Source organism: Mustela nivalis (assembly GCF_964662115.1).
Source record: "Mustela nivalis genome assembly, chromosome: 15".
In the NCBI taxonomy this organism is placed as follows: Eukaryota; Metazoa; Chordata; class Mammalia; order Carnivora; family Mustelidae; genus Mustela; species Mustela nivalis.
In genome coordinates, this window is record NC_139034.1 from 4,166,913 (window position 1) to 4,193,213 (window position 26,301).

The window sequence follows — 26,301 nt, forward strand, 5'->3', positions numbered from 1 at the left end:
TCTAATACATACCAGAAGTTACTGAGAGGGGCTATTATCTTGTTACAAGGTATCTTATGTAAAGCCATTAGTTGGAAAAACAGTGAAAACAACTAAGGCACCTCTACTCAACTTCGGGAAAGGGAGCAGGATTATACAGAATGTTTTACTCCATATTCTTCTGCAATATTAAAATCGTTTATGATTAATACAAAATTTACATATTACATATATAATGTACATGTTATATATAATTTATATATAAATACATATATAATGTACATATATGTACATGTGTTACATATTATAATAATATATAACGTGTAATTTATATATATTTATAAAATACATAAATAATAAATATTTAAAATTTATATAATAGATATTTTATATTTATTATATAAATAATTACATTAAAAATTTTTTATTAAACTCTCAATGCACTGTCCAATATGGTAGGCTCTGGCCACATGCTGCTATTTAAATTAATTAAAATTAATGAATTTTAAAAATCAGTTCATCAATAATACTAGACATGGCTCAAGTATTCAATAGTCACATGTGATAGTGGCTACCAATCTGAACACCAAAGGCATATACAGAATATTTCCCTCTTTGCAGCAAGTTCTATTGACAAAGTTATTCTAGCCTCTGAGGAAAAATACCCTACAGACCACAAGCCAGAGTTTGAAAAAGAAACCCTGCCTGAAGACTTCTTTCTCTTCCTCAAACACCCACTCACCCCTCCTCACACACTCCAGAGCTGCAAGCCCCTATGTTAAAAGGCCAATTAACATTCATGCAAGTCATCCCAAATGACCAGTTATTGACTCCAAATGTTCTTCTCCCCACTGCCAGTATCATCATGTTTGACATATATGGTGATTGATTTAACCATGAAAGGAGCCTATCATACAGCCCAACTCTAGAATGGATACTTTCCCAGCAGGGCTTACAGTGGTGTGTCCACTCTATGATCACCATTAAATAAAGTACATAGGATTTCTGTACTTTGTTGTATGTATAATAAAATGCATAGAAATATTTTTCAAAAAGACTCTTCTTTTCCTTCCCACTCTGTGGTTTCAGAAATTACCACATTCCTCCAAAATGACTCTTCGCCTCTCTCCATGTAAAAGCTTTGCCCATAGGCTGGTCAGGCACGACAGCATGTCAAGCTGACTCCCTCAGGGGCGAGAGCTCCATGGGGCCTCCAAAGCAGCCTTAGCAGCAGACCCCTCTGTCAGGAAGTCCCCCCACATCCTGTGTTTACCACATTATGAATCATAGGATGGGCACAAAAGAAAAGGCCCTTAAGTGCCACGCACGGGTAAGGCTCACAGGCCAAACAAGACAGAATGGTGTGAGAGGCTTCGGCTGCCATGTTATCAAAGCCCAAAGTACCGTGGCTGCTGTTACAGAAAAGACTTTCCACAAAGGAAAACACAATAGAGTCATCTCATTAAGTAAACCTCCTCCCACAACTTGACTTGCCTTTTCAAAATGCGCGTAAGTGCCTCTCAAACGAGCCCATACTACAAGGGGAGGCACAACAAGTGGGGAGAAGGAAGTTCTCTCTTTCCTGATTCACCCAGGTCACATCATTGCTTAAACCTTCATTGTCCAGCACAGCAGTCATTTCACAGCCACATGGCACTGCTCGGCACTTGAAGAGTGACCACCCCCAACTCTGCAACTATGCTGCAATCATATAGAAGTCAGTCACATGTCCGAGAGAGCTGTAGTCCTTCCTCTACAAATGCAGTTGGGGGTGGGGTGGCATTCATTCTAGAGCAGTTTTCAGCCTTTCAAAGACATTTTTATAATAATCCAAGCTACTATCGTCCTCATGTTTGAATAATGATTGCCAAATAAATTAACTGATCTTAATAACTTTGTTAGTGACCAAAAAATTAACATAAGACAAATGTCCAAAAAGAAATAATATTTATAACATATAAATATACAAAAATTCCTATAAACCCAGAAATAGATGAATACACCAAACACAAGAGGAGGGGACCTCTATAAAGTATGTGAGCAAGCTAACTTGAAAATACACTCTACTGCTTTATTCTAATAATAGCAAATAAAATATATATCCAAAAGGCAGAGATTTTTAAAAACTAACAATGTTTAGTGTTGGCAAAGTTACGGGCAAATGGGCACTTACAAACCATTGTGGGTAATAAAAGAGGTGCAAAGTAACTGAAGAAAGTCTCATAGCCTGTATCAAAATTAAGTATTTCTAATATTTGGCCTGGGAATTTTACTTATAGAACTGATCTTAGGTTAGGTTAAACTGGGCAACACACAGACAATCATTTACAGTAGAATTTATATTAGCAAAAAAGTAAAAACTAACCCTATAACATAAAGCATTAATTAAATAAATTATATACAGATAAAGCAAATAGAGCAAATTTTTAATAATTAGTGACTAGCAAAGTAGTATGTGGGTATTCTTTTTTCAATAATTTCTACTTTTCTGTGTATTTGAGAATTGTTATAAAAATTTGGGGAGAAATTATGTTCCATATAACAGGCATTAATGACAAAGCTGATTTCTTCTTCTTACAATAGTTTCAAAGCCTGTATTGCCCATAGTCCTCTAGAGGAGGAACCAAGAACAAAAAGCCAACTGCTGGGAAGCTGCTGGCATCCCTTTGCCCTCACACATGCTCAGCCATTCATGAATGGATATGACACGGACAACTGACCCAAAGCACAAGCCAACTGTCTTACCAGCATCCTGCTATACCTGCAGCCTGGCTTGCACAGAGGGGCCAAGCCAATCAGATTTCCTCACCTGTAAATTGAACCTAAAATGTGGAAACTCTTAGTCAGTAATAGGCACTGGAGTTGAAAGATTATAATGCTGGGGTTGGCAGCAATGTGCAAGAATAAGAAGCAAAGGAGAGAGGAAAAGTGAGCAAGTGCAAGCAAGGGGAATCTATAGCACAGACTAATACAACCAGGTACAAAGATCAGACAGCACAACCCCAGAATAAATGTTCTGTCAGCTTTCTTGTTCCCAGTACTACTTTACCTTGGGCCCAAATACAATTAGCTTCCTGCCCTTAGAGCCAGTGATATTTTTTTTTTTAAAGATTTTTTTATTTATTTGACAGAGAGCGATCACAAGTAGGCAGAGAGGCAAGTAGAGAGAGAGAGGGAGGGAGGAGGAAGCAGGCTCCCTGCCCAGCAGAGAGCCCGATGATCCCAGGACCCTGAGATCATGACCTGAGCTGAAGGCAGAGGCTTAACCCACTGTGCCACCCAGGCAGCCCGAGCCAGTGACATTTTATTAACTTTTTCTGAACCACTAGATACCTGGAGACCACATAATATGTCCCTACCATTCTAACTATTCTCATATGCTTTAAAGCTTCTAAATTCATAAATCTGAATTAGTACTTCATAAAACTACTGCAAGTAAAGGGGCACCTGGGTGGCTTAGTTGGTGAAGTGTCTGCCTTCAGCTCAGGTCATGATGCCAGGGTCCTGGGATGGAGCCCCCATTGAGCCCCTTGTTAAGGCCTATGTCGAGCTAGTGCTGGGTTCCCTGCTTAGCAGGGAGTCTGCTTGTCCCTCTCCCTCAGCTGTCCCCCTCCCCCTTCTGGTGTTCTCCCTCATGCTCTCTCTCTCTCTCAAATAAATAAAATCTTTAAAAAAAAAAAAAACTGCAGGTGAACATTATTCTGTTACATAGCAGCAAAGCAGCAGGGGAGAAAAGTTAAGTAATAAAATTGATTCAATTCTGGGGTGCCTGGGTGGCTCAGTCAGTTCAGCGTCTGGCTTTTGCTTGGGTCATGATCTCAGGGTCCTGGAAGCCAGCCCTACAGCTGGCTCTCCACTCAGTGGTGAGTCTGTCCCTCCCCTAGCTCATACTCTGACTCTCTCTCAAATGAATAAAATCTTTTTAAAAAATTGTTTCAGTTCTAATTTTTTTAAAAAGATTTTATTTATTTATTTGACAGACAAGAGATCACAAGTAGGCAGAGAGGCAGGCAGAGAGAAAGGAAGAGAAGCAGGCTCCCTGCTGAGCAGAGAGCCCAATACAGGGCTCGATCCCAAACCCTGGGATCATGACCTGAGCTGAAGGCAGAAGCTTTAACCCACTGAGCCACCCAGACACCCCTCAATTCTAATTTTATCATTAATGGCATTTAGCTTTGAAAAAAATCCACACTAGATATTTTTTAAAGTATCTTTCCATTCTATAGTTACTTATTCATTGAGCAAAAGATGAAGTAAAACTGTTTCTACATTATTATTCTAAGTTGGCTATGAAATATTTGTCAGTAAGAGCTATTAAATATTTCCTAGGAAGGGCACATTTGGTGTTTGAGCTGAAGCAACTAGAGCATGGTAGGGTTTGCTCTCTGTTTGCCTGTGTATATAGCCATATGCCTACATGTTTTAATGCAAAAATTAGCAGAATAATACCTAGGATAGCACTCCAAAAAAAATTCATGCCTCAGAAAATTTCTTATAAAAAATGTACATAAGTCACCCTCAAGTAAAATTTTGGAATTAAAAAGTTAAGACTAGCTTAAGGGATGCATTACCTGAAATAAAATAACATTCTACTAGACAAGGTTCAAGATTGGCAACTTATAAGGTCCTGAACTCGCCTCTTACCAGGAACAGAACAAATCTACAACTACACATTGAACAATTTCCTCTGAAAAGGACTCAGAAGCCAGCAGAATAGCTCCTCCACAACAAAAAATAGAAGGGCCACACTAAGTGGAATAGGAGAGACACCGTCTCATAAGAAACCCCACCCAAGCCTCATCATAATACAAATCTTGTTCCCAAGGACCAAAGGATTTATGCTCCCACATCAGGCAACCGAATCCTACAGAACTACACTAGAGAGACAAGCTCCCCACCTCCAAGTGCCTGGCTTCAAACACCAACGGGCTTAATTCCAGGAGAACCATAGGATTATATGGAATGAAAAATCCGCTCTTAAAGGGCTCGTGCACAGACCCACAGACCCTGGGACCCAGCAAAAAAGCAACAGTTCTAAAGGCACCTAGCATATGCAAAGGAGACTCACCTATTAGTTTTAAAGCATCTGAGGAAAGGCAGGAACTTGTTGGGACTCTCTCTGAAGACAGAGGCATCAATGGGTACCATTTTTGTGTCCTCCTTTTTTTTTTTTTTTTTTACTTCTTTTCAGTGTTCCAGCATTCATTGTTTATGCACCACACGCAGTGCTCCATGCAATGCGTGCCCTCCATAGTATTATAAGCCACCAGGCTCACCCATCCACCCACGCCCCCGCTCCAAAACCCTCAGTTTGTTTCTCAGTGTCCACAGTCTCTCATGGTTTGTCTCCCCCTCCAATCTCCCCCAATTCACTTCTCCTCTCCATCTCCAAATGTCCTCCATGTTATTCCTTATCCTCCACAAGTAAATGAAACCATTTGATAACTGACCCTCTCTGCTTGACTTATTTCACTCAGCATAATCTATTGCAGTGTGTTCTCCTTCTGCCTTGTTGGTGCCAACTTTGGCAAGCACCATTTCTGTATACCCCTTCCCCAGCCTACTATCTCAGGTGGGAATGCTGTGCCCCCACCTCCATAGGATACTGCCTGGGCCTGCCTTGCCAAAGCCAGCAGGCACACACACCCTACCCAGGAGATGACCCTGGCACTGGTGGCCAGAGGGGATCGTGTTTCTGGGCCCCATGTGTCTGAAACAATCAGAGAGACACTTCCTGCCAGGCTACCACTCCCATGGCTCTATGCAACAGAAGGCAGAAACACATGTGAAAAGGCCTATTTTCTTGTTCTGGAGCTTCAGTCTGAAAGGCAGGCTATTATTATTACCTATCAATAATTACTTTAAATGTAAATGAACTAAGTTCTACAATCAAAAGAGTAGCTGAACAGATGGTAAGATAAGATCCATCTATATACTGTCTACAACAGTCTCACCTCAGATGTAAGGACACATACAGTGGAAAGAAAAGATATTCCATGCAAACAAAAACCAAAGCTAGGTAGCTATACTTATATCAGACAAAAGAGACTTTGAAACAAATACTGTAATAGAAGACAGAGAAGAGCATTACATAATGATAAAGGGGTCGACCCAACAAGGAGATATAACATTTTTAAGTATTTATGCACGCAAAATAGAAGTGGCTAAATATATAAGGCAAATATTAATAGACATAAAAGGAGAAATTGACAGCAATAATACTATAATAGAAGGAGGCTTTAACATCCCACTTACATCAATGGATAAATTATCCAAACAAAAAGTCAGTAATTCGACTATTGGGTATTTACTCAGGGAAAATGATAATTCTTAAAGATACATGAACCCCTATGTTTATTGCACCATTATTTACAATAGCCAAGACATGCAAGCAACCTAAATGTCCATTGACAGATAAATGGATAAAGAAAATGTAGCGCACACATAGAGAGGAATATTACAGTCATAAAAATGCGTGAGATCATGCCATTTGAGACAGGAATGGACCTACAGGATATTACACTAAGTGAAATAAGTCAGACTGAGGAAGACAAATATCATATGATTCCACTCATTAATGGGATCTTAGAATATGAATAAACAAAAAGAAACAAAACTACACATATAGAGAACAAACTGATGGTTGCTGGGGGCAGAGGGGCAAAATGGGTGGAGGGGAGAGGGAGACAGAGGCTTCCGGTCATGAAATAAATAAGTCATAGGAAGAAAAAGCAAAGCATAATGAATACTGTCATTATAATGCTGTAATGTCAATGATGCTGTAATGGCACAGATAGTAACTCTACTTGTGATGAATTGAGCATAATGTACAAACTTGTAAAATCACTAAGTTGTACAAATGAAACTAATGTAACATTGTGTGTCAGCTATACTCAAAAAAAAAAAAGTAGCTATCTCATGAAAAGAAATTAAATCTAAACACATTGCTGTTCTTTAATCAATTAATTAAAAACAAATTTAGCAGAATACATATTCTTCTCTAGTACACATGGAACATTCAGAATAGATCATATGTTAGTCCAAAAAACAAGTCTCAAACAATTTAAGAACATTAAACTCATATCAAACACATTCTCCAATTTTAATGTATGAAACTAGAAATCAATATAGAAAGACAATTGGAAAAATCACAAATATGTGAACATAACACAACATGCTACTGAACAATCAATGTGTTAAGAATAAATCAAAGGAGAAATAAGAAAAAAATTCAAAGAGAAATACAACAGTCCAAAATCTACAGAATTCAGCAAAAGCAGTTTCAAGAGGGAAGTTTATAGTTTTACAGACCAACCTCAAGAAACAAGAAAAATTTCAAATAAACAATCTAACTCTATACCTAAAGGAGCTAGGGAAAAAAAGAACAGACAACTCTACAAAATTAGTAGAAATAAGAAAATAAAGACCAGGGCAGACATAAGTAGAACAGAGACTAAAAAGACAACAGAAAGGATAAATGAAATGAAGAGCTTTCCTTTGAAAAGGTAAACAAATTGACAAACCTTAACCAAGCTCACCAAAAATGAGGGACAGGGGTTCTTCAAATAAATAAAATCAGAAATGAAAGAGGAATAGTTACAACTAATACCACGAGAAATATGAAGGATTTTAAGAGACTGCTAAAACAATTATATGCCAACAAATGGGACAACCTAGAAGAGATGGATAAATTCCTATAAACAATCCTCTAAGAAAATCTGAATAGACTGATTACTAGCAAGGAGATTCAATCAGCCATTAAAACCCTTCCAACAGTGCAAGCTGGTGCAGCCATTCTGGAAAACAGTATGGACATTCCTCAAAAAGTTGAAAATAGGGGAGGAGTCAAGATGGCGAAGTAGCAGGCTGAGACAACTTCAGGTAGCAGGAGCTCAGCTAGATAGCTTATCTAAAGATTGCAAACACCTACAAATCCAACGGCAGATCGAAGAGAAGAAGAACAGCAATTCTAGAAACAGAAAATCAATCACTTTCTGAAAGGTAGGACTGGTGGAGAAGTGAATCCAAAGCGACGGGAAGATAGACTGCGGGGGGAAGGGCCAGCTCCCAGCAAGTGGCGGAGCTATGGAGCACAAAATCAGGACTTTTAAAAGTCTGTTCTGCTGAGGGACATCGCTCCAGAGCGGGGTCCTAAACCGGGGTGAAGCCCACGCGGGGTCAGCGTGGCCTCAGGTCCTGCAAGGTCACAGAAGGATCGGGGGTGTCTGAGTGTTGCAGAGCTTGCGGGTATTAGAACGGGGAAGCCGGCAACAGAGACAGAGCCGAGGAGTGAGCTCTCAGCTTGGGGTTACCTTGAACCGGTCACTGGCTCGGTGAGCTCGGAGCACAGCCGGAGGCCAGGGAGACAGGAGTAATTGAGCACTATTCTCTGAGGGCGCACTGAGGAGTGGGGCCCCAAACTCGTGGGGCCCCGAACTCTTGGCTCCCCCACCCGGAGACTGGGAAGCTGCCATTTGTATTCCCATCCTCCAGAACTCTACGGAAAGTGCTCAGGGAACAAAAGCTCCCGAAAGCAAACACTAGTGGATTACTCAGTCCGGCCCCTGTTAAGAGTGGTGCAATTCCGCCTGGGGCAAAGACACTTGAGAATCACTACACCAGGCCCCTCCCCCAGAAGATCAACAAGAAATCCAGCCAGGACCAAGTTCACCTAACAAGGAGTACAGTTTCAATACCAAGGAGAGCAGCAGAATTCCAGAGGAGGAGAAAGCAAAGCACTGAACTCATTGCTTTCTCACCATGATTCTTTAGTCTCGCAGTTAATTTAAATTTTTTTTCCTTTTTCAATTTTTTTTCTTCTGCTGCTAAATTTTTTCTTTTACCCTTTTCGTTTTTAACATTTTTTAACTAGTTTATCTAATACATATTTTTTCTTTCTTTTTTATATTTTTTCTTTATTCATTTTCTTTTTTTAATTGGTTCTTTTTTTTCTCTTAACTTCTTTTTATCCCCTTCTCCCCCCACCCCCACCTCGATTTGGGATCTCTTCTGATTTGGTTAAAGCATATTTTCTTGGGGTCTTTGCCACCCTTTAAGTATTTTACTTGCTCCTTCATATACTCTTATCTGGACAAAATGACAAGGCGGAAAAATTCACCACATAAAAAAGAACAAGAGGCAGTACCAAAGGCTAGGGACCTAATCAATACAGACATTGGTAATATGTCAGATCTAGAGTGCAGAATGACGATTCTCAAGGTTCTAGCCAGGCTCAAAAAAGGCATGGAAGATATTAGAGAAACCCTCTCGGGAGATAGAAAAAGCCCTTTCTGGAGAAATAAAAGAACTAAAATCTAACCAAGTTGAAATCAAAAAAGCTATTAATGAGGTGCAATAAAAAATGGAGGCTCTCACTGCTAGGATAAATGAGGAGGGAGAATTCGAGAGATAAGTGACACCATAAGACGAAACAACATTAGAATAACTGGGATTCCAGAACAAGAAGAAAGAGAGAGGAGAACAGAAGGTATATTGGAGAGAATTATTGGAGAGAATCTCCCTAGTATAGCAAAGGGAACAAGCAACAAAATCCAGGAGGTGCAGAGAACCCCCCTCAAAATCAGTAAGAATAGGTCCACACCCCATCACCTAATAGTAAAATTTACAAGTCTTAGTGACAAAGAGAAAATCCTGAAAGCAGCCCAGGAAAAGAAGTCTGTAACATACAATGGTAAAAATATTAGATTGGCAGCACACTTATCCACAGAGACCTGGCATGCCAGAAAGAGCTGGCATGATAAATTTAGAGCACTAAAAAAGAAAAACATGCAGCCAAGAATACCGTATCCAGCTAGGCTATCATTGAAAATAGAAGGAGACATTAAAAGCTTCCAGGACAAACAAAAACTGAAAGAATTTACAAACACCAAACCAGCTCTACAGGAAATATTGAAAGCGGTCCTCTAAGCAAAGAGAGAGCCTAAAAGTAGTAGATCAGAAAGGAACAGAGACAATATACAGTAACAGTCACCTTATAGGCAATACAATGGCACTAAATTCATATCTTTCAATAGTTACCCTGAATGTTAATGGGCTAAATGCCCCAATCAAAAGACACAGGGTATCAGAATGGATTAAAAAAACAAAACCCTTCTATATGTTGCCTACAAGAAACTCATTTTAAACCCAAAGACACCTCCAGATTTAAAGTGAGGGGTGGAAAGCAATTTACCATGCTAATGGACATCAGAAGAAATCAGGAGTGGCAATCCTTATATCAGATCCATTAGATTTTAAGCCAAAGACTATAATAAGAGATGAGGAAGGACACTATATCATACTCAAAGGGTCTGTCCAATAAGAAGATCTAACAATTTAAAATACCTATGCCCCTAACGTGGGAGCAGCCAACTATATAAACAAATTAATAACAAAAATCAAAGAAACACATCAACAATAATACAATAATAGTAGGGGACTTTAACACTCCCCTCACTGCAATGGACAGATCATCCAAGCAAAAGATCAACAAGGAAATAAAGGCCTTAAATGATACACTGGACCAGATGGACATCACAGATATATTTAGAACATTTCATCCCAAAGCAACAGAATACACATTCTTCTCTAGTGCACATGGAACATTCTCCAAAATAGATCACATCCTCGGTCCTAAATCAGGTCTCAACCAGTATCAAAAGATTGGGATCATACCCTGACAATTTTCAGACCTCAATGCTCTGAAGCCAGAACTCAATCACAAGAGGAAATTTGGAAAGAACCCAAATACATAGAGACTAAACAGCATCCTACTAAAGAATGAATGGGTCAACCAGGAAATTAAAGAATTGAAAAAATTCATGGAACCAAATGATAATGAAAACACAATGGTTCAAAACCTATGGGACACAACAAAGGCAGTCCTGAGAGGAAAGTATATAGCGGTACAAGCCTTTCTCAAGAAACAAGAAAGGTCTCAGGTACACAACCTAATCCTACACCTAAAGGAGCTGGAGAAAGAACAAGAAAGAAACCCTAAGCCCAGCAGGAGAAGAGAAATATAAAGATCAGAGCAGAAATCAATGAAATAGAAACCAAAAAAACAATAGAACAAATCAACGAAACTAGGAGCTGGTTCTTTGAAAGAATTAATAAAATTGATAAACCCCTGGCCCGACTTATCAAAAAGAAAAGAGAAAGGACCCAAATAAATAAAATCATGAATGAAAGAGGAGAGATCACAACTAACACCAAAGAAATACAAACTATTATAAGAACATACTATGAGCAACTCTACGCCAACAAATTTGACAATCTGGAAGAAATGGATGCATTCCTAGAAACATATAAACTACCACAACTGAACCAAAACTTCAACCCAAAACTTGAACAAACCCATAACCAGTAAGGAGATTGAAACAGTCATCAAAAATCTCCAAACAAACAAAAGCCCAGGGCCAGACGGCTTCCCGGGGGAATTCTACCAAACATTTAAAGAAGAACTAATTCCTATTCTCCTGAAACTGTTCCAAAAAATAGAAATGGAAGGAAAACTTCCAAACTCATTTTATGAGGCCAGCATCACCTTGATCCCAAAACCAGACAAGGATCCCATCAAAAAAGAGAGCTACAGACCAATATCCTTGATGAATACATATGCTAAAATTCTCACCAAAATACTAGCCAATAGGATTCAAAAGTACATTAAAAGGATTATTCACCACGACCAAGTGGGATTTATTCCAGAGCTGCAAGGTTGGTTCAACATCCGCAAATCAGTCAATGTGATACAACACATCAATAAAAGAAAGAACAAGAACCATATGATACTCTCAATAGATGCTAAAAAAGCATTTGACAAAGTGCAGCATCCCTTCCTGATCAAAACTCTTCAAAGTGTAGGGATAGAGGGCACATACCCCAATATCATCAAAGCCATCTATGAAAAACCCACCGCAAATATCATTCTCAATGGAGAAAAACTGAAAGCTTTTCCGCTAAGGTCAGGAACACGGCAGGGATGTCCATTATCACCACTGCTATTCAACATAGTACTAGAGGTCCTAGCCTCAGCAATCAGACAACAAAAGGAAATTAAAGGCATCCAAATCGGCAAAGAAGAAGTCAAATTATCACTCTTTGCAGATGATATGATACTCTATGTGGAAAACCCAAAAGACTCCTCTCCAAAACTGCTAGAACTTATACAGGAATTCAGTAAAGTGTCAGGATATAAAATCAATGCACAGAAATCAGTTGCATTTCTCTACACCAACAGCAAGACAGAAGAAAGAGAAATTAAGGAGTCAATCCCATTTACAATTGCATCCAAAACCATAAGATACCTAGGAATAAACCTAACCAAAGAGACACAGAATCTATACTCAGAAAACTATAAAGTACTCATGAAAGAAATTGAGGAAGACACAAAGAAATGGAAAAAGTTCCATGCTCCTGGATTGGAAGAATAAATATTGTGAAAATGTCTATGCTACCTAAAGCAATCTACACATTTAACGCAATTCCTATCAAAGTACCATCCATCTTTTTCAAAGAAATGGAACAAATAATGCTAAAATTTATATGGAACCAGAAAAGACCTCGAATAGCCAAAGGGATATTGAAAAAAAAAAAAAGCCAACGTTGGTGGCATCACAATTCCGGACTTCAAGCTCTATTACAAAGCTGTCATCATCAAGACAGCATGGTACTGGCACAAAAACAGACACATAGATCAATGAAACAGAATAGAGAGCCCAGAAATAGACGCTCAACTCTACAGTCAACTAATCTTCGACAAAGCAGGAAAGAATGTCCAATGGAAAAAAGACAGCCTCTTCAATAAATGGTGTTGGGAAAATTGGACAGCCACATGCAGAAAAATGAAATTGGACCATTTCCTTACACCACACACAAAAATAGACTCAAAATGGATGAAGGACCTCAATGTGCGAAAGGAATCCATCAAAATCCTTGAGGAGAACACAGGCAGCAACCTCTTCGACCTCTGCCGCAGCAACATCTTCCTTGGAACAACGCAAAAGGCAAGGGAAGCAAGGGAAAAAATGAACTATTGGGACTTCATCAAGATCAAAAGCTTTTGCACAGCAAAGGAAACAGTTAACAAAATCAAAAGACAACTGACAGAATGGGAGAAGATATTTGCAAACGACATATCAGATAAAGGACTAGTGTCCAGAATCTATAAAGAACTTAGCAAACTCAACACCCAGAGAACAAATAAAATCAAGAAATGGGCAGAAGACATGAGCAGACATTTCTGCAAAGAAGACATCCAGATGGCCAACAGACACATGAAAAAGTGCTCCATATCACTCGGCATCAGGGAAATACAAATCAAAACCACAATGCGATATCACCTCACACCAGTGAGAATGGCTAAAATCAACAAGTCAGGAAATGACAGATGCTGGCAAGGATGCGGAGAAAGGGGCACCCTCCTACACTGTTGGTGGGAATGCAAGCTGGTGCAGCCACTCTGGAAAACAACATGGAGGTTCCTCAAAATGTTGAAAATAGAACTGCCCTATGACCCAGCAATTGCACTATTGGGTATTTACCCTAAAGATACAAACGTAGTGATCCAAAGGGGCACATGCACCCGAATGTTTATAGCAGCAATGTCCACAATAGCCAAACTATGGAAAGAACCTAGATGTCCATCAACAGATGAATGGATCAAGAAGATGTGGTATATATACGCAATGGAATACTATGCAGCCATCAAAAGAAATGAAATCTTGCCATTTGTGACAACATGGATGGAACTAGAGCGTATCATGCTTAGCGAAATAAGTCAAGCAGAGAAAGACAACTATCATATGATCTCCCTGATATGAGGAAGTGGTGATGCAACCTGGGGGCTTAAGTGGGTATGAGAAGAATCAATGAAAGAAGATGGGATAGGGAGGGAGACAAACCATAAGTGACTCTTAATCTCACAAAACAAACTGAGGGTTGCTGGGGGGAGGGGGTTTGGGAGAAGGGGGTGGGATTATGGACATTGGGGAGGGTATGTGCTGTGGTGAGTGCTGTGAAGTGTGTAAACCTGGTGATTCACAGACCTGTACCCCTGGGGATAAAAATATATGTTTATAAAAGGATTATTCACCACAATGAAGTGGGATTTGTTCCAGGACTGCAAGGTTGGTTCAACATCCACAAATCAATCAATGTGAGACAACACATCAATAAAAGAAAGAACAAGAACCATATGATACTCCCAATAGATGCTGAAAAAGCATTTGTCAAAGTACAGCATCCCTTCCTGAACAAAACTCTTCAAAGTGTAGGGATAGAGGGCATATACCTCAGTATTATCAAAACCAACTATGAAAAACCCACCGCAAATATCATTCTCAATGGAGAAAAACTGAAAGCTTTTCCGCTAAGGTCAGGAACAGGGCAGGGATGTCCATTATCACCACTGCTATTCAACATAGTACTAGAAGTCCTAGCCTTAGCAATCAGACAACAAAAGGAAATTAAAGGCATCTAAATCGGCAAAAAAGTCAAACTATCACTCTTAGCAGATGACATGATACTATATGTGGAAAACCCAAAAGACCCCACTCGAAAACTGCTAGTAACTTGTACAGGTATTCAGTAAAGTGTCAGGATATAAAATCAATGCACAGAAATAAGTTGCATTTCTCTACACCAACAACAAGACAGAAGAAAAAGAAATTAAGGAGTGAATCCCATTTACAATTGTACCCCAAACCATTGGATACCTAGGAATAAACCTAACCAAAGAGACACAGAATCTATACTCAGAAAACTATAAAGTACTCATGAAAGAAATTGAGGAAGACACAAAGAAATGGAAAAATGTTCCATGCTCCTGGTTTGGAAGAATTAATATTGTGAAAATGTCTATGCTACCTAAAGCAATCTACACATTTAATGCAATTCCTATCAAATACCATCCATTTTATTTTTCAAAGAAATGGAACAAATAATCCTAAAATTTATATGGAACCAGAAAAGACCTCAAACAGCCAAAGGATTATTGAAAAAGAAAGCCAAAGCTGGTGGCATCACAATTCCGGACTTCAAGTTCTATTACAAAGCTGTCATCATCAAGACAACACGGTACTGGCACAAAAACAGACACATAGATCAATGGAATAGAAGAGAGAGCCCAGAAATAGACCCTCAACTCTATGGCCAACTAATCTTTGACAAAGCAGGAAAGAATGTCCAATGGACAAAAGACAGCCTCTTCAATAAATGGTGTTGGGAAAATTGGACAGCCACATGCAGAAATATGAAATTGGACCATTTCCTTACACCACACATGAAAATAGACTCAAAATGGATGAAGGACCTCAATGTGAGAAAGGAATACATCAAAATCCTTGAGGAGAACACAGACAGCAACCTCTTCGACCTCAGCCGCAGCAACATCTTCCTAGGAACATCACCAAAGGCAAGGGAAGCAAGGGCCAAAATGAACTATTGGGATTTTATCAAGATCAGAAGCTTTTGCACAGCAAAGGATACAGTTAACAAAACCAAAAGACAACTGACAAAGTGGGAGAAGATATTTGCAAATGACATATCAAATAAAGGGCTAGTGTCCAAAATCTATAAAGAACTTAGCAAACTCAACACCCAAAGAACAAATAATCCAATCAAGAAATGGGCAGAGGACATGAACAGACATTTCTGCAAAGAAGACATCCAGATGGCCAACAGACACATGAAAAAGTGCTCCATATCACTCGGCATCCGGAAAATACAAATCAAAACCACAATGAGATACCACCTCACACCAGTCAGAATGGCTAAAATTAACAAGTCAGGAAATGACAGATGCTGGCAAGGATGCAGAGAAAGGGGAACCCTCTTACACTGTTGGTGGGAATGCAAGCTGGTGCAGCCACTCTGGAAAACATCATGGAGGTTCCTCAAAATGTTGAAAATAGAACTACCCTATGACCCAGCAATTGCACTACTGGGTATTTACCTTAAAGATACAAACGTAGTGATCCGAAGGGGCACGTGCACCCGAATGTTTATAGCAGCAATGTCTACAATAGCCAACTATGGAAAGAACCTAGATGTCCATCAACAGATGAATGGATCAAGAAGAGGTGGTATATATACACAATGGAATACTATGCAGCCATCAAAAGAAATGAAATCTTGCCATTTGCGACAACATGGATGGAACTAGAGCGTATCATGCTTAGCGAAATAAGTCAAGCAGAGAAAGACAACTATCATATGATCTCCCTGATATGAGGAAGTGGTGATGCAACCTGGGGGCTTAAGTGGGTATGAGAAGAATCAATGAAACAAGATGGGATTGGGAGGGAGACAAACCATAAGTGACTCTTAATCTCACAAAACAAACTGAGGGTTGCTGTGGGGAGGGGGGCTGATAGGAAGGGGGTGGGGTTATGGACACTGGGGAGGGTTTGTGCTGTGGTGAGTGCTGTGAAGTGTGTAAACCTGGCGTTTAACAGACCTGTACCCCCGGGGATAAAAATATATTAATGTTTATAAAAAATAAAAAAAATAAAAAATAAAAAGTTGAAAATAGAGCTACCCTACAACCCAGCAACTGCACTACTCGGTATTTACCCTAACAATAAAAATGTAGTGATCCAAAGGGGCACGTGCACCCCAAAGTGTATAGCAGCAATGTCTACAGTAGCCAAACTATGGAAAGAACCTAGATGTCCATCAAGAGATGAATGCATAAAGAAGAAGTGGTATATATATATATAATGGAATACTAGGCAGCCATCAAAAGAAATGAAATCTTGCCATTTGCAATGACGTGGATGGAACTAGAGGATATTATACTGAGTGAAATAAGTCAATCAGAGAAAGACAATTATATAATCTCTCTGATATGAGGAATTTGAGAGCGGGGGGGGGGGTGTGGGGACTAGGGAGGGAAAAAATGAAACAAGATGGGATCAGGAGGGAGACAAAGAGACTCAATCTCACGAAACAAACTGAGGGTTGCTGGGGGCTGGGGGTAGGGATAGGGTGGCTGGGTTATGGACATTGGGGAGGGTATGTGCTATGGTGAGTGCTGTGAAATGTGTAGGCCTGATGATTCACTAACCTGTACACCTGGGGCAAATAATACATTTTATGTTAATTAATTAATTAATTAATTTGAAATTTTTAAATTTTAATTTTAAAAAACCTCCTGATCAATCAAAGTCTAGGCCCAAACAGTTAACTGGTGAATTCTATCAAATATTCATACAAGATTTAATACCTATTCTTCTCAAGCTCTTCCAAAAAAATTGTAGAGGAGGAAATGCTTCCACACTCATTTTATAAGGCCAGCATTACCTTGATACCAAAACCAGACAAGGATACTACAAAAAAAAAAAAAAAGAAGAAGAAGAAGATAAGGGGGAGATAGAGAGAAAGAAAGAAAATTATAGGCCAATATCCCTGATGAACATAGATGCAAAAATCCTCAATAAAATATTAGGAAACTAAATTAAATAATACATTAAAAGGACCATACATCATGATCAAGTGGGATTATTCCAGGGATGCAAGAATGGTTTAATACTCACAAATCAATCAGTGTGTTACACCATATTAACAAAATAAAGGACAAAAATCATAGGATCATCTCAATAGACACAGAAAAGGCATTTGACAAAATGTAACATTCATTTATGATGAAAACTGTCAACAAAGTATAGAGGAAACATACCTCGATACATACCAATTACGACAAATGCACAACTAACATCATACTCACCGATGAAAACTTTCCTCTAAGATCAGAATAGGCAGGATAATTGAACAAGATCTTGAGTAAGATCAAGATCATTGCTCATTCTCACTACTTTTATTCAGCATAGTATTGGAAGTCCTAGCCAGAGCAATTAGGCAAGAAAAAGAAGTAAAAGACCTCCAAACTGGAAAGGAAGAAGTAAAACTCATTTGCAGATGACAGGATACCATACTTAGGAAACCCTCAAGAGTCCATCAAAAAAGTGTTAGAATAAATGAAATCAGTAAAATTGCAGATACAAAATCAATATACATATATCTGTTGTACCTACATACTAATAACTATCAGAAGAGAAGTTATTTTTCCTCAGAAATATCAATCATTTAAAATTTTTTTTTATTTTTTATTATCATATAATGTATTATTACCCCCAGAAAACGGGTCTGTGAGTCACCAGGTTTACATACTTCACAGCAGATAAAGGGCTAGTATCCAAAATCTATAAAGAACTTATCAAACTCAACACCCAAAGAACAAATAATCCAATCAAGAAATGGGCAGAAGAAATGAACAGACATTTCTGCAAAGAAGACATCCAGATGGCCAACAGACACATGAAAAAGTGCTCCACATCACTTGGTATCAGGGAAATACAAATCAAAACCACAATGAGATACCACTTCACACCAGTCAGAATAGCTAAAATTAACAAGTCAAGAAACAACAGATGCTGGCAAGGATGTGGAAAAAGGGGAACCCTCCTACACTGTTGGTGGAAATGCAAGTTGGTGCAGCCACTCTGGAAAACAACATGGAGGTTCCTCAAAAAGTTGAAAATAGGGGTGCCTAGGTGGCTCAGTGGGTTAAAGGCTCTGCCTTCGGCTCAGGTCATGATCCCAGGATCCTGGGATCAAGCCCCACCTCGGGCTCTCTGCTCAGCAGGGAGCCTGCTTCCCACCCCGCCCTCTGCCTGCCTCTCTGCCTACTTGTGATCTCTGTCAAAAAAAAAAAAAAAACTTAAAAAAATAGTTGAAAATAGAGCTACCCTACGAGCCAGCAATCGCACTACTGGGTATTTACCCTAAAATACAAATATAGTAATCCAAAGGGACACGTGTACCCAAATATTTATAGCAGCAATGTCCACAATAGCCAAACTATGGAAAGAACCTAGATGTCCATCAACAGATGAATGGATAAAGAAGATGTGGTATATATATCTACAATGGAGTACTATACAGCCATCAAAAGAAATGAAATCTTGCCATTTGCGATGACATGGATGGAACTAGAGGGTATTATGCTGAGCGAAATAAGTCAATCAGAGAAAGACAATTATCATATGATCTCCCTGATATTAGGAAATTGAGAGGCAAAGTGGGGGTTTGGGGGGTAGGGAAGGGAAAAAATGAAACAAGATAGGATCGGGAGGAAGACAAACCATAAGAGACTTTTAATCTCACAAAACAAACTGAGGGTTGCCAGCAGGAGCGGGGAGGGAGAGAGAGGGTGGTTAGGTGCTGTGAGAAGTTATTTTCTTAATCTCATTTAGAATTGCAACAAAAAAGAATAAAATACCTAGGAATAAATTTAACCAAGGTGGTGAAAGACCTGTACTTCAATACACTTTAATAGAACTTTAAGACAGTGATGAAAGAAATTAAAGAATACACAGATGAATGGAAAGATATTCTATGCTCATGGATTGAAAGAATTAATGTTGTTAAAATGTCCTCACTACCCGAAACAAACTACAAATCCAAGGCAATCTTATCAAAAGCCCAATGGGGTTTTTCATAGAACTATAACAATAATTCTAAAAAAGCTAAAGGGATCTTGAGAAAGAACAAAAACAGAGGTATCATGCTCCCTGGTTTCATCCTATAGTATAAAGCTATAGTAACCGAAACACTACAGTATTGGCAAAAAAAAAAAAAAAAAAAAAAAAAAGACATGCAGGTCAATGGAACAGAATAGAGTCCAGAAATAAACCCATACATATCTAATCAATTAATTTAGGACAACAGAGTCAAGAATATACAATTAGGAAATGACAGTCTCTTCAATAGCATTGGGGAAAATGGATAGCCACATGCAAAAGAATGAAAATGGACCACTATCTTATACACAAAAATTATCTCAAAATGAATTAAAGACTTGAATTTAAGACCTTAAACTACAAAATTTCTAGAAGAAAATCTAGGTGGTAATCTCCCTGACAGAGTCTTAGCAACGTCTTTTTTTGGAGCGGAAGCCAAAGGCAAGAGAAACAAAAGCAAAAAGAAATAAGTGGGACTACATCAAACTAAAAAAGATTCTGCACAGCAAAGGAAACCATCAAGAAAATGACAAGACACCTACCAAATGCCAGAAGACACTTGCAAATGATATATCCAATAAGGGATGAATATCCAAAATATATAAAAATCTACAACTCAATAACAAAAAACAACTCAATTAAAAAATGGGCGGAGGATCTAAATATACATTTTCCAAAGAAAACATACAAATGGCCATGAGACACATGAGAAGATGTTCAATATCACTATCAGGGAAATGCAAATTAAAAACACAATGAGATATCACCTCAAATCTGTCAGAATGGCTAAAATCAAAAACTCAAGAAACATCAAGTGTTGGCAAGGATGTGGAGAAAAGGGAACCTATGCTGCACTATTGGTGTGAATATAAATTAGCGCAGCCTATCCGGACAACTGTATGGAGATTACTCAAAAAATTAAAAATAGAAATATCATATAGAAATATCAATCCAACTATTTCAAGGTTTGGTTATTTACCCAAAGAATACAAAAAACACTAATTTGAAGATATATACACCCCTATGTTCACTGAAGCATTACTTACAACAGCCAAGATATTAAAACAACCTAAGTGTCTACTTATGAATAAATCGATAAAGAAGACAGGGTACACACACGTATACTATTCAGCCATAAAAAAGGAAAATTTTGCCATCTGTGACAACGTGGACAGAACTTGAAGGTACTATATTGAGTGAAACAAGCTGGACAAAGACAAATATTATATGATTTCTCTTATATGTGGAATCTAAAAAACAAAACAAACTAAACTAATCTGAACTCTAAGAGAATCAGGGATTCAGGTGAGCAAAATTGGGAAAGGGGATCAGCTGTGTGATGACAAATGGTAACTAGATTTGTGGTGATCACTTTGCAGTGTATACAAATACCAAATTATAATATTGTATGCCTGAAACATATAATGTTATATACAAATTTTACCTCAATTAAAAAAAAAAAAAAAAACAGGGAAAAAACCCAATATCCTAACAAGCCCTTCACACTGTGTATCAGAAAAGGGGAAAAAAAAAAGCAATCTCTGTTATAAAAGCTCAAACATCAGTCTACTAGGACCAGGCATAATGGCTACACAGCTGGTAATGATAGTTTGTACCCTAAGGGTAAGGCCCTGGAATCAGAACTTTTCTGGAAGGAGATGGGCCGCTGAGCTCAGTCCTAAATAAGTGTGCGCAGTGAAAAGAGAGAGAGGCAGGGGAGAAAAAGCACACTTGAGGCCCAGGAACAATGGTTGGTCTTCTCCCCCAGATTGGTTCCTATTTTAAAACAAGCTCAAGGCCTAAAATTTGGGTAAACACAATGCAGTATGTCCGTGAATACAAAATTCATACTTCAGTTATTCAGAAATATAGTATTATGTGAAGGTAAGTTCCCCTGCAGACTGCTAGGGCTAAGAGATATGAAAGCTTGAGAACACCACTCAAATACAGCACCACTCAAATGCCTTCAGGAAACCCACTTTTACTCCCATTTTTTAAAGTTGCCACTACCATATTTCCCCTTTCTTCATGTTCCCACAGCCAAGAGGCTTTTCTCTTCTTTCTTAATTCTTCAAACACTCCTATTCTGTCAAGCCCACCAGTCTGAAGGGACTTGCTTTGGATGCTCACAGGAAAGCTAAGTGGCCATGATGAATGGTGTCCTTTATGGGGGCACCTGGGTGTCTCAGTTGTGATCTCGGGGCTCTGGAATTGAGCCCCGAGTAGGGTTCCTTGCTCTGCAGGGAGCCGTCCACTTACCCTGCTCATGTTTTCTCCCTCTCTCAAATATGTAAATAATACCTTTAAAAAAAGGGGTGTTCTTTATGAAAAAAAATCAATGGAAAAGAATTAAATAGAGACTGTATTTCTAGCAAGTACTTTTATGAGGGAATCTGGTAATTACTAGGAAAAGATGGAAAATCAATGGTCCAATATGTCCCTGAAATTGAATACGTGCATTTGGTCTGTTGAAATCCAAAAATTAAACTCAACCAGGTTTTAGGGAATTAATTTACACTCCCCAGTCCCATTTTGTAAACCGATGTTCCTTGGAATCACCCATGAGACCAGAAGAGAGAGCAAGACTGAGAGAAAGGGGAGGTGTGAAGAGTGGGAAGACAGAGGAAGTGAGTAAGGGGAGAGGGGAGGGGAAAGAACAGAAAGGAAAGGGAGAGGAATGAAGGGAAGGAAAGCAGACCACTCCAAAAGCAGAGACAGGTGTTTTCTGAGGTGCAGAGGGTATGGGATAGACAGGAAGGGCTTTCTATCCTGTGTCAGTTCCTGCAGTCAGTAAAGTTTGCCAGCCCTCGTCTAATTCCTTATCAACCTCCCTCAAGGGAATCAGAAATAAACTAACTCACTAATCCCAGTACCCTCTTGAAACACTGTTCTCCTCATGAAAGAACCAGACCAGACAGGCACGTCAATTCCAAACTCCACCTACAGTTATTAGGTGAAAGCAGAATAACACTCCAACTCATGGCGTGAGATATACAAAACTCCAACCCTCGACCCAGGACAACTGAAATGCAAGTCAAGCATAGTCACTGTGCCCAATACAAAGTATGCTTTTAAAATATACTTTTATATTCCTTCACCAGGCCGCCACACACATCCACATGCCTGTAAAGGTCAAAGGCTCAGTTAATTGCACTGTTCTGTGACCAAAAGGAAGCTGACAAAAGCACTCTGATTCCTTTTTTCAATAGGTTCTAAAGGAAAAAGCCTGACACTGGAATTGTCGCTGGTAGGCAGGTCAGGCAGGCCAACACCTCAATGGCATAAAGAGACAAAAAGCCACCCCCAAAAAGGTGCTTCTAACTAAAATAGCAAGTATTATGTTTGTAGATTGCTATGATAGCCTATCAATGCATAAGTATGCAAGTATGCATAAATACCTTTTTTTTCCTTTAATGAAAATAGCAGAAGTTATAAAAGACCAGGTGGGGGAACAAACCAGAAAAATTAGGACAGAATTTAGGCTACTAAACCGACACACGCTGGCAGACTCTGAGCTCCAGCGTTCCCCTCCGGAAGCGGCACTTTCTCCACGAATCAGGAACGAATTAGGATTGCCCCGTGTGTTTTCCAAGCACCTGCTGCCGCCCAGAGACACCCCTGGGGACAAGAACATACACATCCACCGACGCCTGTGTGGCTCACGTTAAGCCTCTGCCTTGGCTCAGGTCATGATCTCAGGGTCCTGGGATCGAGTCCCGCATCGGGCTCTCTGCTTGGCGGGGAGCCTGCTTCCTCCTCTCTCTCTGCCTGCCTCTCTGCCTGCTTGTGATTTCTCTGTGTCAAATAAATAAAATCTAAAAAAAAAAAAGAACATACACATCCTCACGCCCTGCAGGCAGCCCTGTCCATGGATTGCCAACGGACCCTCATTACTGGCTTAGTCCCATCGCGGCCACTTACTGTGACCAGGGGCAAACTGCTTAATCTGTTTTCTCACCCATAAAGTGGGAATAGTTAAGAATACGGTTCTGCATAATCTTTGCCAGACTTCCTTTCACCCAACGCCTAACACGACTTTTCTATTTGCTAGTAGGCCTAGCATCACTCAACTAATTGCACAAACCGCATTTCCACCGCAGCCTGCGCAGTCGGCTTTCTGAACCTCGCTGGTAAGACAGCACGAAATGAAACAAAACCGCACTCTACAGCGTGCTTCAACCTGCAAAGCCACGCCGCCACCGGGCGCTCCTACAGGCCTGGCCACTTTCACAGAGGGTTGCAAGGGCACACGGAGCCCTCGAGGGTTGACGGCTGGCGTTCCACCATGCCGTTTCCACCTCTGATACCTGACAGCGACCTGGGCGCCCAAGCCGCGGCGGTGACACACGGGCCCCACGTTCCTGCGCACCATGGGCCCGGGTCTCCTCCAGCGCCGTGGCAAGAGCGCGGCGGGTCGGTGGGTCGGGGCCGTTTACCTGCCAATGATCGCCACCTCGCCGGCCGCTGCGGACGCCATGGCCCGACGCCAAGCTGGCCCCGGACAGCACCGCAAGTGCGAAGAGCTGTAGGCTACAGGGCTCTCCGGCGCCGCGCGCTGCGCCAGAACCCCGCGCGGGGCGGGGCGTGACCCGCGCCTATTGGCTTGGCACCCGAGCCAGGGCGGGCGCGCGGGCCCGGATAGGCTCCGGGAAGGCCGGGGCGGGGGGAGGGGGGCGCCGCCTCAGTCCCCATTGGGTGCGTGGCAGAATCGCAGCAAAGGGACGCAGGCGGGGTTGACCCGGGGGAGGACCTCCTGGTGGGAAAGCTGGATGGAAAGGGGGAAGACCCAACCCTTCAGACTCCAGCGATTCATTTTTTCATATTTTAGTTTCCAGCTGTGCACCCTAAAATCAGTGTACATAGGAGGGGCACCTCCAGGCCGGCACAAGGCTTGACCGCTAAAGTACCCCAAAGAAAGTAGCAGTAGTACTTCCTCTTTGAAAATATTAGCACCTCTTCAATACATACCAGTTCTGGTCTTTATACTGAGGACGGTTATTGCTGAGTTTACGTTCATAATTCGTTTCTAGAAAGATCCTCGCTGCCATTCTCCATAGATGAGAACTGAGACCCAAGAACTTTGGGAAAGCAGGAAAGCTCTAAATGTATGTATCTGTCAAACTGGAAGACGTGTTTGATCCCACTACACTATGCTAAGGGGACCGTGAGGAATGGGAATTATTTGAACTGCACTTCCTTCTTCCAGAGGCCGAGTAGGTTTATGTATGACAGAAAGGAAATACCAAAGAGCAAATAAACAGACCAAAGGGAAAGAGCATCATACATCTCACGACGGTTTGTGTCCACACAGCACAAGCTGAAGGGAAATACCACAGTCATCCAATTCATGAGGATTAGAGAGTGCTCAAGCTGAAAACACAAGTATCACTGACCTACTCAGATGACAAATGGAGCTCTTCCTTTGTTTTTTTCCAGTCAGAACATGGAAGGAGGGGCGCCTGGGTGGCTCAGTGGGTTAAGCTGCTGCCTTCGGCTCAGGTCATGATCTCAGGGTCCTGGGATCGAGGCCCGCATCGGGCTCTCTGCTCAGCAGGGAGCCTGCTTCCCTCTCTCTCTCTCTCTGCCTGTCTCTCTGCCTACTTGTGATCTCTGTCTGTCAAATAAATAAATAAAATCTTTAAAAAAAAAAAAAAAAGAACATGGAAGGAGGATTGTCAGAGGGAGGGGTAGGCTTTAAAAAACAATTTCACAAAGTTTCAATAGACATCTGAAACAAAGAGCTCAACTCGCTTAAGATAAATGAAAAGTAATACAAAATAGATAACTCATCTTTCACCCACCAAAATAGCTAAAATTACAAAGATTGATAAAATAGCCATATTGGAAATGAAGTGTTTCAGACATACAACCCCTTAATACTCAACTGAAGGTAGGCTTATAATGGCATATTCTCCTTTGTGGAGAAAAAGTGCTGTTGAAAGAGCAGTCAGCCATGAGTCCTGGGCATTCCTGCACTTTCTTGCTGAGTAGAGCAGACTGCAAGACTTATCCATCTCCTGATGCTAAGCAGTTTCTGTAGCTATGCACCCAGGAAGCTAAGTCATCAAGGCTCCTACAAAGTGAGTAACCTGTAACTGGTCTCTTCTGGGGTAGAAGGGGACTGGCTTGTTTGCTGCTCACCACAGTGTTAGCTCTAAGCTAAACAAGTGCCAGTCCCTTGGTCACTCGCAAATGCTCAGTCATCTGGCCCTCTGTGTAACCCTGTGGGAATTGGGGCTCCAAGAACTGAGGTAAATATGCTCACACTCTGGTCACTGCTTTTGCTGTGAGTAACATGGTCTTTCATCTCTAATCCAGGAGTCTCGTGTCTCCTGTCAGCTTCCACAAAGCTGCAGCAAGCTAATTCATTAGCTTGTAATAAGCTTGTAATAAGATGAAAATCTCAAACCCCTCACAGTTCTTGACAAACCAAAATTTTAAAAGTATGTACTTTAGATTTGCAATTCCAGTCCTACAGATCCGTTAGATAGAAATACAATTGGACATGAAGATAGACAAAATGGCTTATTTCAGCATAGAAATAAAATAGAATAAAAATATTAAAATATATAGACTCTTAATATAGTGTTAAAATAGACATTGAAATCATGATGACTATCAATAAGAAACAGTTTTAAAGATGATGGTACAGAGGGCTTCTGCTTCTGTTCCAGATGGAATAATAGAAACCAGACTTACAGTCCTGCCTTAAACAAGCAGAACACTACCACCCCCCAAATATGGGGAAAGATGGCCTCAGATATTATAGAGGAGGGAGTCTGGGATTGTGATCCCATCCATA

At 40.3% G+C, this 26,301-nt stretch overlaps 1 protein-coding gene across 4 annotated transcripts in view; it reads right to left on the bottom strand.

Annotated features, from left to right (window-relative positions):
* Nucleotides 1-24,726, bottom strand: part of CRYL1 (crystallin lambda 1) — a 148,568-nt gene extending 123,842 nt beyond the window's left edge. The window contains exon 1 of one of the 4 annotated variants that reach the window (XM_082701694.1): nt 24,468-24,726. The gene's annotated coding sequence lies outside the window, so the exon portion shown is untranslated. Of the gene's footprint in view, nt 1-23,935; nt 24,117-24,467 lie in introns of those variants that run through there. The other 3 variants (XM_082701695.1, XM_082701693.1, XM_082701692.1) reach the window with 3 other exon arrangements.
* Nucleotides 24,727-26,301: the final 1,575 nt, after the last annotated feature.